Source organism: Gordionus sp. m RMFG-2023, chromosome 3 (assembly GCF_954871325.1).
Source record: "Gordionus sp. m RMFG-2023 chromosome 3, tfGorSpeb1-WG-v2, whole genome shotgun sequence".
NCBI classification, from domain to species: Eukaryota; Metazoa; Nematomorpha; class Gordioida; order Chordodea; family Parachordodidae; genus Gordionus; species Gordionus sp. m RMFG-2023.
In genome coordinates this window covers 49,046,421-49,064,159 of record NC_088777.1, presented here as the reverse complement: position 1 = coordinate 49,064,159, position 17,739 = coordinate 49,046,421, and the positions used below count along the sequence as shown (strand labels likewise).

The following is a 17,739-nucleotide window of genomic DNA, read 5'->3' as shown; positions in this document are numbered from 1 at the left end:
TGTTTTCTTTCAATCAATATTATACTTTTTTTTAACTTTAAATAATTTTCCAGAAAATCTAATCTATCATGTTTGGAATAAGCTGCCCTAAAAATATCCGACAATTTCGCCAATAACTTTCGAATATAATATAAATTATATTAGATTTTCCAATAGAATTTTTATATAAATTCAAAGGTTAACGGTAAAATTATCTGCAATTCATAAGATAGGAAGGTATTCTAAACATGCTTAGAATACATTTCCCGTAAAATCCGATTTCTTAAATTTAAAAAAAAACGCTAAAAAAGTGATTTAAACTTAAAAAATAAGCATGACGCTAACATATATAATTTAGAAAAGTGTGTATAATAAATGTTGCGAAATTATAAAATATGATTATACTATAAAATTTTTATAGAGTTAATGCATTATCCTGTCCATGTCAATCAAGATCGATTAAATGCAATGTCGACCCTCCCACAGATTGCGAAGGAGGTCTCGTCACAGATGCTTGCGGTTGTTGCAAAGTTTGCGCAAAAGTAGGAAAATTATAAAATTTATATATAAAAGTGCGCACTTTGGTATAAAACAAGTTTGCCTTACAACTTTTATCGTATAAACTTTTAATTAATATTTAAACACGACATTCCCCCCAAAAAAATTTAATACAATTGAAAATACAATATTATCATTTTTTGAGCGTTTAAAAATTTAAAAATCTGATATTACCGGAAATGTGCCGTCATGTTAGGAATACCTACCCTATGAATTTCGGATAAATTTCCCGCGAAATTTTAAACTCAATATAATTTATATTAAATTTTCCATATATTTTTTATATAAATACTAAAATGAATCAAAGGTTTACAGTAAAATCGTTTACAATTAATAGATTTAAAGTTGTAAAAATAACACATTGCCGGAAAAAACACATTGATGCTAACATATATATATAGTACATATATAGGTTTGTATAATTAATTTTAAATAAAAAAAAACAATACTAAACAAATTTAACGTTAAAATAGATTAATTTAAAGTAATAAGTAATATAATAGTAAATAATAATAATAATAATAATGATTAAATTATATTTTAATATTAATTAGAATAATTGTAATAATAGTATAAATATTTAAAATAGTGTTTATTTTGATAATAGATAAAATTATTAGCAACTATTACAGTATCAATATAATTTGTTGTTGAACATTTCCATATATTTTTAACAAGTTTATTAAAAAAATTGTTTAACTTGCTATACTTTATTTTATTTAAAATGCTAATATGTTATTTTTTTACAATCATTATAGCGAGTCAAACAATTTATATAAGAAAGGTGTTACAAATATATGGAAATGTTTTACAATTGTTTCTAATGTAATTAAGTATCCAATTAGTCTAAACTATAAAACCAATAAATGTATTTATTAAATTAATCAAATTACAACTTTTTTACAAAAATAAAACTGTTATAACAATTTGCAATCCTTTTATATCGTTTAATATTTGAATATCAAAATAACAATTTGTATCTTTAACCATAAAAATAATCATAACTCTACATTTGAATATTAAGGTATTTTTTTTTCAATTTCCAACATACAAATACATATTCAAATTTTTCTTTTATCACTACTTCAAACAATAACAAATCATACAGTGTATATTATTTATAATTGAAAGTAGAAAATGTGGATTTAAAAAATGTGAAGGGGATCATAAAAAGAATGCATATCTAAAGGAAAGGTTTAATTCATGTCATATAAATGTATAAATCAAATTTTCAAACTCTAATTAGGTTTAAAATGGCAATTCAATTATAATAATTTATATATATATTACATTATTGTATCATTTAAATTCAGGTAAGTGGTGAGATATGTGGAGGACTTTATATGCTCGGTGGAAAATGTGGGAAGGGATTGATGTGTGCATTAGACAACTACAAGAAACAGGATTCAAATGGAACCTGTATAAGATCCTCTCTTAAGGTTATTTTCTTCTCGATCTATTGATCATATATGCCTTAATGGTTATACTTATATATTATTTGTGAAAATGTCAGGTTCTAACCGGTTATTGGGAGAACTTAGCTTTACTGGGGAAAAATATCAATCTTTATAACAATAATTTAGTGCCTTCTATCATTACGAGGAAGGATTATTTGGAGGGGAGGGGGTTAATGTGTACGCAACAATAGCGTCATGATTATTTATGGTATATATCCTCCCTCCATTTTTTTTAAAAATATGATTATATAATTTATATAAATCAGTCCTGCCATAACTAAACTTATTTAAAAAAATATTTTGAAAATTATGGTTCCTACTAGTGTTGTTAAATGGCTCGATTTGAGCCGATTTTGAAAAACGGCTAACTCAATATTTTATCCAGAATAATATTACGCAAGCCTGAAGATTCTGCTCATAGATGACACAAGGGTCTAGACATCAATTAACAAAATCTCGAGGCTTAGGCAATATTTTTCTGGCAAAAATATTGAGTTAGCCGTTTTTAAAAATCGGCTCAAAACGAGCCGTTTGACAACATTAGTTCCTACCCTGATTTAGATTCCTTTTGAAATTTTTTATATAACATTTTTAGGTAGGGAATGCTTACTTCATAGGGCACCCCCCTTAGAAGGGAAGACGGAAGGGACTGTAATGATCAAGAGTTTAATTGATTTTTAATAAAATCATTCGTTATATTACAGGGATACCGTGGGGTTAATGGATGGATATTTAGAGTTTTTATTTTAAAAAAATTAAGACAAAAAAGGGAAACCGATTAAAATCAATGTATATCCAATTTCCCACCCTACAAATTAAATAGAAATGCAGTTTTCTACCTATAAATAGCTTAGCGGGTATGATTAATTATATGAAAAGAGCCATTTTACCCCTAGGGTTAAAGTAGTTAAAATAAAATTAGAAAATAAATTCATTACTATCAAAAAACTGGCAATCTGACATCTAATTATTGTTTTTAACCATTAAACAATTAAATACAATAAGGTAATATAAACGAAATTGTCAAAATTAGGGACATTTATGAGCGTTCCCATATTAGGCACCATAATACGTTCCAATTAATCTGCACCGTACGGACTCTTATTTTTAAAAATTAATCCTTATAACCAGGGTTGTCAGATCTCCCTCACTCAGTGAAGGACTCCCCCAATTTTTAAGTCAACACATGGTAGTTTCCCTCTTGTAATCAATGACATATGATACTGACGATGTATTCATAATAATGCGTTTGAAATGGTAGTTAAATGTATAGCAAGACCCGCCATTTTGGTAACTCATATAGTAAATTATTCTCATGTTAAAAACGACTAATTGATAACTTGCTTCCTTATTATCTCAAAGATCAGGCAATTCTTTAATAAAGTTAGCGTCAGACATAGGAATAAATTGGTCTCTCTTATAAAATTTTTAATAACGATATTGGTAACCAAAATGGCGCCTCAGCTGTTTTCATTGATGTACGCTTTTAATAAATGCATCGTCATGTCATTGCCTGTAATATTCCCGCTAAATTATCCCGTAAAAAAAAATTCTAGCAATTTTCGAATTTCTATCTTCAAGAAAAAAAAGAAGATTTTTATCAAATTTCTCTTGCAAACTCGCAAACTATTTATTTACCCAATTTTTTTTGATGAAGTGAATTTGATATTAGACTTCGAAATATCCTTTCGGTGCAACCAATCAGAGTAGAGAAGAGTTTGGTGTCTGATCAAAAAAAATGGTTCCGTTTCAGGTTTTTAAATGTTTGAAAAAGTGGGTTCTTATTTTAGATTCCTAAATATGGCCCCAATTCCGAGTGTTCGAGATTCTGTTGCTAAAACTCTGTTAAAGCAGTCAAAGAAATATTTAAACGTAATATTAGTTACTCGCACTTTTGATAGAATCAGTTCCTGAGAATTTAAAATGACTTCAGGTTTCCATTTCCTATTATATATTAATAGCTGGTTTCAAGTTCTATTTATACCACATATTTTTTCAGGGTTCCGAGGGTTCTAGCATCCTGGTTCCAATTCCAAATCCTGACATTTAAAATTATATAAATATTTTAAAAAATGTTGTTACCTAATAATAATATAGTAATTTATATTCTTATTTTATCTGATTTTTTTGTTTTTATAAAAGAATTTGGGTGAACCTTGTAAAACTGAAGCTAAAGTCTTGTGTAAAAAGGAATACGAATGCATCTTGATTGATAATAAATTTTACTCTATATGCGGTAAAAGAGGACCTTGTAAATTATAATGACTAAATTCCATTTAAACAAAAGAAACATTTTTAATGGATAATTTAATATAATTATATTTTAAAGTTTTATTTATGATATTAGAAATAATTATATTATATTAAAAGTTTTTTTTTAATCATTTTATTTTGTTATAACAAATCATAAGTAATTTCTGGGTTAAAAATCATAATGGTTTACAATTGAAAATCTTTTTCGAGATAACTTAACGTAATCTTGTTTAAATTACCATTAAAGTTATACAGTTTAGAAAATTTATAATGTTCCTTAAATTGGGATGAAAATTTTTTTTTTTAAATTTTACAATAAAATACAAATGATAATTTTTTGTATTTTATGGAGCAGGGTTGATATATTAATGTTCTAGATCCATTCTTTGGCAAAATAGATTTTATATTCTTTGATGTTATAATCCATTATATCCAAAACAAAATTTTGAAAAAAGAATTAATTTTAGATTTTTTGACAATATTATAATATTTTAAGTTATTTTGCAAAATATTACTTTTATAATGTTTCATAACCTTAAACCTAGAGGTATATACGCAGCGGGGAATGGGGGGGGGGGGAAGGGGTCCTCTCATCCGAAGCCAAAAAAATTCAAATGCCTGGTAAAATATTTTGAATAATACTGTTTTATGAATATTGTTGTGTTTAATAGTACTATAATTATGATTTATTTCTTTTTGTGTTTCCACTCAAAACATTTATTGTACGTTATCCATAAATTTTATACGAAGCCTGTTCTTAAAACTGGTTCTAGCCACTTATCCGAGATTGGTCATTACATGAAAATAATATTATAACAATACGTCGATAGATTTTTTTATTAAATTGTTATTTTGTTGTAAAATGTTTAGTATAATAAGTAAGAACCCCCCCCCCCCCCAACTCCAAGTTTAAGGGTAAAATTATCTGCGGATGGAATAAAATTCTGCTTAAAATCAGTTTAAATTATACTAACATGCTCAAAAAATATGAAATCATTTTTTTTTTCAAAATAAACCTTTTTCAGGTATGACATACTGCATTGATAAAAAAAAATTAATCAAAATTTTATTATATAATTTACTCATTGGGCTATGTTACGAGTCGGTTATCGGTCAAATCACTATATTTTAAATAAAAAAAAATTTTTTTGGGGGGGGGGGGGGGGATAATACTTAACAATAATATTTAATAATAGGGATTATAAATCAAAAAAAGAACATTGTTTTTACAACCAAATTTGGTCAATCGAATATTTAGTAGGCGGTCGGAGTTCGGCAATCGACCAAATAACAACATTTTTTTTAAATATTTTTTTAGGATTATGTTTTAACACGTAATTGGAAACAAAAATCAAGAAATTTCGATTAATAACGCTTATTATATTATGTGTCTTACAAAGTTTGATGCTATTTTTCGATGCTAAAACCAACTCATAAATTAGTCTAATAAACTTTTTTAGGTTTTCCAAATGTACCTACACCAAAACACACACACAAAAAAAGCGTTAACTAATAAAAACTACGGTTTCCTTAAGAAAATAATATTTTCATTATCATACATTTAACGCCCTCTTTTGGATATATATTTATAAAAATTTGAATTGTAATGCTCTCCATATAAAAAGTGAGAAAAAATTGTAATATCTAAATGGGCGGATTTTTAAATAATTTAAAATTATGTCAATTATAATCAGTTAGAATATATTAGGAAAAAATCGTACAATGAAATTTTTAATACCTTGGGAAATTTTTTTAAAGAAGTTATAAAAATGATAAAGTTAATTTATATTTTAACAAAAAAGGCATCCATGAATTCTGATTCGTTATATGTAAAAAAAATTTCATCTAAAAATTCATATTTATGTAACATCTCCCTTAAATTAGTGAAAGGGATAAATCTCCTAAATTTTTCTTTTTTTATAAAAACGGAAGTGGGACTACAAGTTCCCAAAAAACATGAATAGTTATATTATAAAATAGTTATTTGTAGATTTTGTTTTAGAAAATAGTATTCTTTAGGTTCTGATGTAAGGGCTCTTATCTTGTCGCCTATTTTTTTAAGAATTTTAAAGTTCCGCTTAGCATATGTCCAAGGGAAGAGATAACGATCGGTAAAAAATATAATTTGTGAATTTGGAATATTTCATTGTTTTATTTTCTCGGCTATATCAACAAATTTTTGGAAAATAAGATATGCATGTGAAGTCCCAAATTAAGGATTTCTTTATAGACCAAGGCACGGAAGGTAAGCCATCTGGTCTTAAGTCATCATCTAATAATAAATTTGTAGGTTCCAGGATGTTTGGTATTCGGGCCCTGGTAATAGAACGGCTAATAGCTAAATTAATTGCTGCATGCCTTGCATGCCTGCCTTGACTATATATACAATTTAGACCATGTCTCCCTTTGAAGTCAACTAATATTTTACATTTGATGCATGTATGTAATTGAACTATGTTACATCCAAGTCGATGGCCTATGGCAACTCTTAATTGTTCATCTGATAAGAGGTTACCTAGGTTACCACTTGGTAGCTTCCAACCATTCATAACCACTAGTACAGTCAGAATTCTGTAATAGTTGAATATACTCCAAAGAGGGGTTTGATGAGATTATTTTAAAAAATTTTTTAATTAAAGGTTCGAAAATAGATTGGTGTGTTAAGATTGTGGGTAAAACAGCTTCAGGTGGAGCTAAAGATACCCAAGCTGTCATGGTTGAATTTAAAAGGTTATCTTTAGGAGAGATAAAAGAAGATATCATGGCGTTATTCATCAAACGCGATGCCAAAAATGAGGAAAAGGGACCATATAATAATTCCCACTATAAAGATTCACAAATTGAAATATTGGGTATAAAATTTTCAAGATGTACATTGTAACTATATCTTTTTTTTAAAATCTTTACTTTCTTATTCATTATATATAAATAAGAAAAAAAATTGTATAAAGAAATCATCATTATCCATTCTATTTTTAAAAAATGTATACCATCAGAAGATGTAGTAGAAGCCAATTTCATTTTTTATATAGGAAAATTATCTACCTTTTACATAACATTTAATTTTATTTCATTTTATATTTTAAGATATTTTTCTCACCATAGTAATATATGGAAGAGAATAAGTTTTAACCGGATATTAGAAGGAGTTCGAATTGATCTAGGTATTTCTTTTATCTTAGTTAATACTTTATATGTCGAATTTTTATCTTTTGGTTCCATAGCTTGCATAACCATATATAAATTGTCTGGTAAATTATAAATTAGCTTTCTAATGTCTATTATATCACAATATAAGAAATATTCTTCTATTTTATCTATTGATTTTTTTTAAATATTATTTTGATCCTATTTTGGGTAACTCATTTTAATATATTTATGTAATTTTATTATTACAAACCTAAATATCTATTTTAAACGTTAAAATATCTTCCTTAGTCCTCCCTCCACTCATAGTCTCCCAAAAATGTATGCATATTTCTTAAACAATAATTTGAAAGAAAGATTGTAAATTTTAATATTTTTTTAAACTAAAACTATTCATCATAATTCATAATTTTTTGGAAAAAAGCATTTATATATAAAAAAATAAAACCAAAAATGTTTTTTAAGAAATGAAAGATAAGTCTTAAGAAAAAAGTGAAATGTATTATAATTACTAATAATAAATTCATAAAATTACTAAATAATTTAATATATCAAATATAATTTTTTAAAGTGAGTAACTTTAATTTATTTATCTTAATAAAAGTAAAATATAATTATAAAACTATTGATAAAATTAAATTATAAATTAAATAAAAAAATTAATGCACAAAGCACAATACAAACAGTGGAATATTATATATCGTAGATTCAGCAGTGGCGTCGCTAGGGGGGGCGCACAGGGGTTCGAGCCCTTTGAAAAATTTGAATAGCCCCCTGTAGCAAAAAAAATTTTTTTTAATGGTAACCACTTGAACAAAAAATAAATTTTTTTAATTGCCCCCTGTATGATTTCTTTTATAATTCTATTAAGTAATATATAGATTTAATTTTATTATTTAAAAATTAATAAGACTGTCTAAATATTTATTAAATGAATACTATTTTACATATTAGATTAAATTAATACATATAAATTATATTTTCACTATATCAGTTTGCAATCAAATTTTGTGTTAAAAATAGAATATCAATATCACTCACTAAATATTAATTTAGCATTAACAGTTGAAGCTTAATTGGCTATTATTATTTAAATTATTATATAACCATAATATAATCATTTATTAATTGAAACTAAAAAATTTAATATTACAATTAGCCGAGTTCAAAATGACTAATCAACTGTATATTTATTTTTAAATTTTATTATAATACTTATTCCTAAAAATATTTTCAAGGTCCAAATGAGTATAAGAGATTTCTTTATAAAAAGTAAGTAATTAGACATATAGTTTATAATCCTCTATTATATACAGTTGTTTACAAAATATTAGATAAAATGCCACTTTTATAGTCTTATTTGTCAGTTATATAATGTATTACAGTTAATATTATAATGAATTTTACTAATAAATGTTTTGATAACAAATATAGTAATAATTTGCATTTAAGTATATAACGCCATCAATTTAGTTATAAATGATTTTAAAAATTAAACATTTTATTATTCATCCTACAATAGATGTTATAAATTTGATATCTTTTCTTCTCTTTTTTTATGTGTTTTTAGGAAAGATATTATTTCTTTTTGCGAAGAACAGTTTTGAGTTAAATTTTTAAACAAGTATATTTTAATATTGTTACAAACTACTAATATTTTAAGATATAATATACCAACCACAGGTGGTGCAACAATATATAAAATCTTAATTGTTTCATCTTATCATTCTGGTCCTGAAAATATTTCATTTCTAATATGGCATCCTCGCCGTGTAAATAACTCCAGGCATCAATATATTTGCAATTAATTCTTCCAAAGATTTTTAGTGTTTTAATTTTATCAATTTATCCAACATAATACGTTCTGATATTAGTTTGCATCATGAGTATCTAACCAGCATCTATTATTTGTGTTGCTATGTAATTTAAGATTATTACTGTAGCTGCTGAGAGCCTATGATAGCATAATTTAGATAAACAATAATGGTCAATGTGTAGTCGTTTATATATCATTAAAAATGGAAGATAATCTTATGGAAATTCAATATCTCACAATAATTTTCTCGATTACTTATCTAGCTTCCATCATATCATCGAAGGAAGCTCTAACCACCATATAGATTTATGATTTGGTTTGTTCGTTTATATTCTCTTCTTCAAGAATTGTTGATTTGTTAAGGTTTATAGATTTTTCCTTAGTAGTCCATTTTATAAAACATTGTCTAAAATGGTAATAGAGAGTTATATTAGTTTTATGACCTTTGATCAATGTAGGTTGCTAAGAATTATTCTATATTATGTGGTTTTTAAAAACCATTATCAATTGATGCATACGTATAAATAATTTACCTTTTTTATATTGTAATTCCTTAGACGCAAATTTTTTTTATATCAGCGATCGAAAATATTTTATAATGTAATAAATAGATTTTGTATTAAAAAATATTATTTTTAGAAATGTCTTGTATTGTTTTAAATATTTATATGCCAGTTTATTTTGTATTTATAATATAATGAATGACAAAATATGAAAATCAGAATAATTGTTCAGAGTTAACAAATTTTATAAAGTACAATATATTAATATAAAACCCGGCCTAAGGCCGTGCAAAAGAGGGCTTGGGGCATAGGGTGAAGCCCACAATAAATATTTTTTTAGTTGAGCCCCCTAGGATTGCAATGGCTAGCGACGCCCCTGATTTACAGTATATCTAATTTTATCAATTATCATATGACAATGAAATAATACCAATAGTGAATTATATATTTTACAGAAGACTATAAAATATTGATTAGGACATCAGAAAATATCTTTTTAAGAATGTAAATAAAAAAATAATGCTATATTTCAGTAGCGTCAATATCTAATAAGGTATCAATGTGGGATAATAATATGAATATTATTTTTAATATATTATTTTTATTTAAAATAAATAGATGGCGTTAAATAATTGAATGCAAATTGTTGATTAAATTTATTATCATAAACATTGATTAGTAAAGTTTATTTAAATATTAACTGTAATATATTCTATAACTGTCAAATATATCTGTAAAAGTGGAATTTTACCTATTATTTTGTAACCAATTCTATTTAATAGAGGAATATCAACTAAATGTATACTTACTTTTTATAAAGAAATTTCTTCTTGTTTGGAATAAATTATTACCATGATTGTATTAATGTATATAAGTATTGTTATATTTTATATAAGCTAATAAAAATATATTACATATTTGTTTCAGGCTTATTATTTTTTATTAAAATTAATTTCCTATCTTGTAAAAATAATTTATGACTATATATAGACTAAGAAAACCCGGCTGAAGAACCGCCCAAAATGGGGTCTCGGCTTCGCCCCCATAAATTTTTTAATTCCCCCCCCCCTTAAGAAAATCCTGGCTACGACTATCATGTTTGTTTTGTGGTTGATAAAACGACTACTCATAGATGAATTAATAAGTAGTAATCAGACGATTAATATTAGCATCAGCCAGATTATCTATACATCCATAATTTCCTTTACGGGTATGATGTTAATTTATTTATTCTTATTTTGCAAGTTACCCTATGTTTTAAACATCAAAAAGCAATAATTTATATTATAACTTAAAGATATTAGCAGATTTTGAAACCCGTTCTTGTTATGAATAATTATAAAAAAATGGTTTCAGTTACAAAAAAAATTTAAAGGGTTCTAGCTTCATGTTCGTATATTTAACGCGGTTTTCATGATATTCAATATTAACTTCCACATTCATTAAGACAGGTTTTGGAACCGACTCCTACTCGTTCCAGCCATATAAACCTTATCATAGAATTACAGGTTCAGTTTCCGAATTTGCCCCGTTTCCGTTAAAAAATTCTTATTTCTGCCTATTAGGACATTTTGATTTCAAGCTAAATAATATCTATATTTTGTCTCATAGAATGTATTATATTATTTTTCCATACAACTTACAATTTCATAGTTGATAATAATTTATAGAATATTATTTATATATATTAATCTTATCTTATCTCCTCGGCATCGCTAATTTGCGATGTATTATGTTTAGGAAACATATGTATAAAAAAGAAATTTCTTCACAAATCAAGACTTAAATAATTTAACATTTATGATATCCATCGTCTACATGAGCGGGAGAGGTAGGAACAGTTTGCATTCTATTTTTAGATGGGGTAGGCGGCTTTAATGGGGGTAGGATAAAAAAAATTTTTGGGTTTATTTTATTAAATTTTGAGATGAAATAGGATAAAATTTATTGCTGTAAATATTTTTATTATAGAATTATTATAATAGAATTCATCGACCAAATCTATATATTGCAAAGAATCATACATATGGTTTTCCAAATAAACTAACCTTTTAAATGTAATTTAAAAGGTTTAGATATTTCAGCAAGCTCATAATGCCATAATAATTAATTCATTGTAAATAATGGAGGTTTTAATTGAATTTATTAACACAAAAATAAATTCTTTATATTCACAAAATATCAATAGTTGGTAGTAGAGATAGATTAATTTAAGTTATCCTTTATAAATTATTTGAAAAGACTATCAATAAATTAAATAGGCAAAAATAATAAGAGACACCGCCGCCGAAGGTGGTATGAATTTTTTAGGGGGGTAGGCAAAGGTTTTTGGAGGGGGTTTGCATCCTGTAAAAATCCTGTCATGTAGACGCTGATGATATCGAGAAACAACAATGCATTGTAATTTAAAAATATTGTAAAAAAAATCTACGAAATTAAAATGTTCTCCAAAAAATTACTATATTGTCATAGGTCATAGGACCAAGCGATTCAAGATAAGCCGATTATTGGAGATGGGTGTGCTGCGCCTAAATTGGGAAAATATTATTTAGGATTTTTTTTAAAATATAACTTGATATTTAAAGAAAAGATATAATCATAGCTCTTATTTTTATTTCACTTTTATTATATACTTTTTTTTCCCACTACCTTCGTAGACTTTACTACCACCTTCTTGTGAAACATATCCCGTCGGATTTCTACACCACCTCTCTCTGAAGTCAATTGCAGAAAAGAAGCCCCACCCTTAAGGATAAAGGAAAAGATGAGTAAAAAATATATTTAAAAAAATCATGTTGTGATTGGGCTAAAGATTAAGTGGATGAAAATAAGATGATTATTGGGGAAATGCTAGCTCTGCCGAAATTGAATAAAATTGTTTATATTCATTTTTAAAAAACAATAATTTGTAAAATATTTATAGAAGTTTAAAAAAACCATGAAAAGCGCTTTATAATAGATTAGGCAGGGGTAAGCCTACCCTGGAAAAGAAGGAGGAAACATTGGAAGTAGGAGGGTGGTATGTGGAAAGTGAAGATGAAAAATTTTAGGGGATTCTTGGAAGATATGATTCACAAGAAGGTCGTGTAGCAAAGCCCATTGAGGGTATCTGATAAATTTATCATAATTATATTATGATAAATTTAATTTAAGTTTGCTAATTAAGAGGAGTGGAAAAGAAAAACGCATAGTAAAAGTGGAAAAAAAATAAGAGATTTGATTTTATATTTTTTAAATTTTATTTTAATAAAATCATCGCAAATAATATTTACCCAATTTCAGCGCAGCATACCCTTCTCTAATAATCGTCTTGCCTATTAGGTCCTTAGACCCATATAATGATTTGTTTTATAAAACATTTTAATTTCGAAGAATTTTTAATGCATTCTTGTTCAATATCATAAATGTTAAATCATTTAAGTCATGATTTGAGAAAAAAATTCTTAATCTTTTATATATTACTTTTGATTCTAAAACATAATACATTGTATTAATCAACACGTATTCCTATGAGTAAGAATAACACGGGGCGGAGAATAATTTTATTTATATGGTAGATTTAGTTACACCCTTATTTATTGTATCTGGGTTGAGGTTTGTCGACATCGGTGTGAATAAAAAACAAATAGACAAAATTATACAGAAGATGGGCCTCTGTGATTCATGTAGGCTCATTATTGAGCAGATCCTAAACCAACATGCCGAGGGAAATAAGATAAGATTAATGTATAAAAATAATATACTACAATTATTATCAACTATGAAATTGTAAGTTTATATGAAAAAAATATATAAAAGGATTTTTGTATGGGATAGCACATATCTTTATGGAGGATATAAACCTCTCCAACCCGCCCCCCCCATCCTAAAAAAATAAGGGTTAGTGGTAGAGTTGAAGGGTTAGGGTTAGCGTTTTCGTACGGATCAAATTTTTACATAAGTGTCAAAAGGATGTAAAGAAAGTTTGAAAGGAGTGGAAGATTTATGACAGCTTAGAGAAAAGCAGTGAATCTTATAATGGAATGCAGAATGAATAAAATTACCTATGGAGGAACTATATATCTCAAGTTAAAAAAAAATAAATACCGTTAAAATGAATATGGATACCCCTGTAATAGGTTGTTTTAAATGAAGGTATATTGGTTTAAAAGAAATCCCTTTATATTTAATTAGAAAGGGGGAAATCTTTGAAGTAATTTTGGGAATGAGTTATTAGCAAAACAAAGTATTCAAAATATGAACATACTTAAGACAAGAAAACATATTAGATCTAGTTTATTCTCAATTGCGGATAGTTGATAGATGGGGAATTGTTGTTAGACAGGAATAGGATGTTGGAGTTCGTGAGTTTATATTCAAGTAAGAAAAAAAAGTATACCACGAAAATATGCGTAGAATACTTCTAGAGAAGAAAGAATACAACAGTTTATATACTTTAAAATGATGTACTTTAACACAAAGAAATTTCAATATATTATGTTTAAAATTATATCGTAAATTGTGTAATTCAAATATATTATGATTAGATCACATTTGTATATGCTTAGATAAATCAATATTAGTGTGTTAATGGGACACAATAGAGGGAAAAATGTGGAATGTGTATATTATATAAATTTACCATGTACGCATAGGCTGTTGTTACATTTAGGTAGCCTCCAATTGAGTGATCGTTATTACTATTATTAATATTATTATTAAAGGGGTATTTTAAATGGGGTAATTATAACATATAGAGTAAAAATAAAGTTATGGTTGATTGTATTTTATATTTAAAATTTCTTACCCATTCTAAAAAACAAATAATATTATAATAATTTTTTATATTAAATTAATGTTAAATATATATTACGTTAAAAAAATGAAGCAGCTTGTTTATTATATAAAACACTTATTATTCTCTGAAGTCATTTTAAAACATCATACATTTGTTTTTCGTGTAAATCGGAAAAAAGCATCAATAAAATATGATTTTTACTTCTAGTAAGGATTTTTACTATGTACTCATATTCTCTATAATTTGGAAAATCAAGTAATATATATTATATGAAATTCTTACCTTTCAATAAGTTTTTTCTTTCATACATATTTACATTAAACTCAAAAATCAAATCAAATTATAGAGTATAAAATATTATGGATTGATTTGGTTCTAAGTAGAAAAAAATGCCAACCCTTTGTCTAGTCTTAACTTTACTTTTAGTGAATGATTTATGTCTATCAACTTTATGCATCATTCCATAATCAATCACAATTAACTTCCCGTTTTTTTTAGTTCAGCAGCCTCTTCAATGTGTCGATGTCAAAAACGGCAAATTAAATGCGATATCGCTCCTCCCACTAATTGCCAAGGGGGTCTTGTTTTCGACGCGTGCGAATGTTGCAAAGTTTGCGGAAAAGTAAGAAAGTTATATTTTGGCTTGGAATAGTAAATTTTATTATTTATTCATACTTATTTAAAAATTCAGTTAAAAGACCAGGAATGTGGGGGACAAAATCATGTTAGAGGAAAATGTTCTCCTGGATTGATATGCGAATACGAAAGCTACAAGGAACCGTTAGTGTCATTGGGAACGTGTATAAAAGAGTATCCAAAGGTTGCGTTTCTTGTATTAACTATGTTCATTAGATGTAACCGGAGATTTTATAGGAGAAGGAGTAAGATTATGACCAAAATAGCATTATGTAAGCCTAAATATTTTTGCTCATAGCTGGCAGAAATTCTTGGACATCTGTTTTCTCGATGCGCTTACATAATATTATTTTGGCTAAAATCTTAATCGGACCGTTTTGAAAAATCGTCACTTTTTAACAACACTAGTTAGGTTTGCTTTTCCCTCTATATAAAATATTGGAGGGATATGGATCTTATTTTTAAAGCTTACGCCCTGGTTTTTTAAAAGATATTTTTATTCCATAAAAAAGTGCTTATTTATAAAAATTATCATCAACTTAGTAGTAATTATTTTAAAAAAAATATATTTTTGTTGGAGTTTGCTATTGAAAGATAGTCAGTTATGATGACTTTTTAGATTTTCAATTCCATTTTAATTTTTATTATTAGCGGATTGGAAGGTATCCCACTTTTTAATATTTAAGTTTGAGTTATATATTTTAAACATTTATCTCAAGTTACATGTTTACAATTGTTACTAGTTTCAACCATTTCTAAATTCTAATGTTGTATAATCCAATTAATTCACTTTAATTTGTTTATTTTAAAGATTCATCAGCAAAAAAAATAAGCAATCAAAAGACTAAAATATTATAAATTTCTTATATCTAACTCATATTCCAAGCTGCTTTATCACGAATCCCTTGACGCATTTTAATAACTATGAACGAGGAAAATATTATCGAGTGAATATGGTTTAATTATACCTTCCTCTTTTTTAAAAAAATGTCGCTCACCCCCCTAGGGTTTTCTCTAAGCAAAAAGGATAGAATTTTTTGTTTTTTATGGCAGATTCAATAATAGCGTGAAAAAGATAATGATTCAAGTAATAAGATAGGGTAAATCAAACCCATATTCGTAAGATGTTATATTTTTTCTTACTCATATTAATAGTGTTAATAAGCAGCTCGATTTGAGCCGATTTTTAAAAATGACTAACTCAATATTTTAGCCAAATAAATATTTTCTAAGCCTCGAGATTTCGTTAATAGATGTTCAAATCGTTATGCCACTTATGAGCAAATTCTTAAGGCTTGCATAATATTTTTCTTAATGTAATATTGAGTAGAAAGAAAGAAAGAAAGAAAGAAAGAAAGAAAGAAAGAAAGAAAGAAAGAAAGAAAGAAAGAAAGAAAGAAAGAAAGAAAGAAAGAAAGAAAGAAAGAAAGAAAGAAAGAAAGAAAGAAAGAAAGAAAGAAAGAAAGAAAGAAAGAAAGAAAGAAAGAAAGAAAGAAAGAAAGAAAGAAAGAAAGAAAGAAAGAAAGAAAGAAAGAAAGAAAGAAAGAAAGAAAGAAAGAAAGAAAGAAAGAAAGAAAGAAAGAAAGAAAGGAAGGAAGAAAGAAAGAAAGAAAGAAAGAAAGAAAGAAAGAAAGAAAGAAAGAAAGAAAGAAAGAAAGAAAGAAAGAAAGAAAGAAAGAAAGAAAGAAAGAAAGAAAGAAAGAAAGAAAGAAAGAAAGAAAGAAAGAAAGAAAGAAAGAAAGAAAGAAAGAAAGAAAGAAAGAAAGAAAGAAAGAAAGAAAGAAAGAAAGAAAGAAAGAAAGAAAGAAAGAAAGAAAGAAAGAAAGAAAGAATGAAAGAAAGAAAGAAAGAAAGAAAGAAAGAAAGAAAGAAAGAAAGAAAGAAAGAAAGAAAGAAAGAAAGAAAGAATGAATGAAAGAAAGAAAGAAAGAAAGAAAGAAAGAAAGATCGCCTCAAAATAAGCCGTTTAGCAAACAACACTACATATTAATTAGCAATCTTATAAAAAAAAAATTGAAATTTTTAACAATCATGTAAAAAATATGTTATAAAGAGGCAAAGGATGAACAAAAATAAATTATAATTAACGATATTATTGACTAATTTTAATGCAGAATCCTACATTTCTATTTGTGAAAAATTTTATATATATATTTTTTTTAGTTGTATAAATTAATTAAAATATAAACCCAACTTTCGCTTCGCTATGCCCACTCACTCTGTTTCAAAGATTGTACATCTCGTTTGCATCGCATTTTAGCGTGATATGAAAATTAAATTTTTAATATTTCTTTCTTTCTTTCTTTCTTTCTTTCTTTCTTTCTTTCTTTCTTTCTTTCTTTCTTTCTTTCTTTCTTTCTTTCTTTCTTTCTTTCTTTCTTTCTTTCTTTCTTTCTTTCTTTCTTTCTTTCTTTCTTTCTATAAACAATAAAGATTTAGAAATTTACGAAATAACCCTATTAAATAAGCAAGCTTGGGGCGAATAAAGGGAAAATGAAAGAAGTAAAATAGCCGAGAGCTAATGCTGGGATCTATCTTTAAAAATGGCTCGATTAAGATTTTAGTCAAAATAATATATTGTAAGCCTCAAGATTTAGAAAATAGATGTCCAAG

At 26.4% G+C, this 17,739-nt stretch overlaps 1 long non-coding RNA gene across 1 annotated transcript; it reads left to right on the top strand.

The window, feature by feature from the left end:
• Positions 1-400: 400 nt before the first annotated feature.
• On the top strand, positions 401-4,254 carry LOC135927683 (uncharacterized). Its single transcript, XR_010572151.1, has 3 exons — positions 401-521; positions 1,851-1,976; positions 4,137-4,254. It is a non-coding gene; the product is annotated as an uncharacterized LOC135927683 (long non-coding RNA).
• The last annotated feature ends 13,485 nt before the right edge of the window (positions 4,255-17,739 follow it).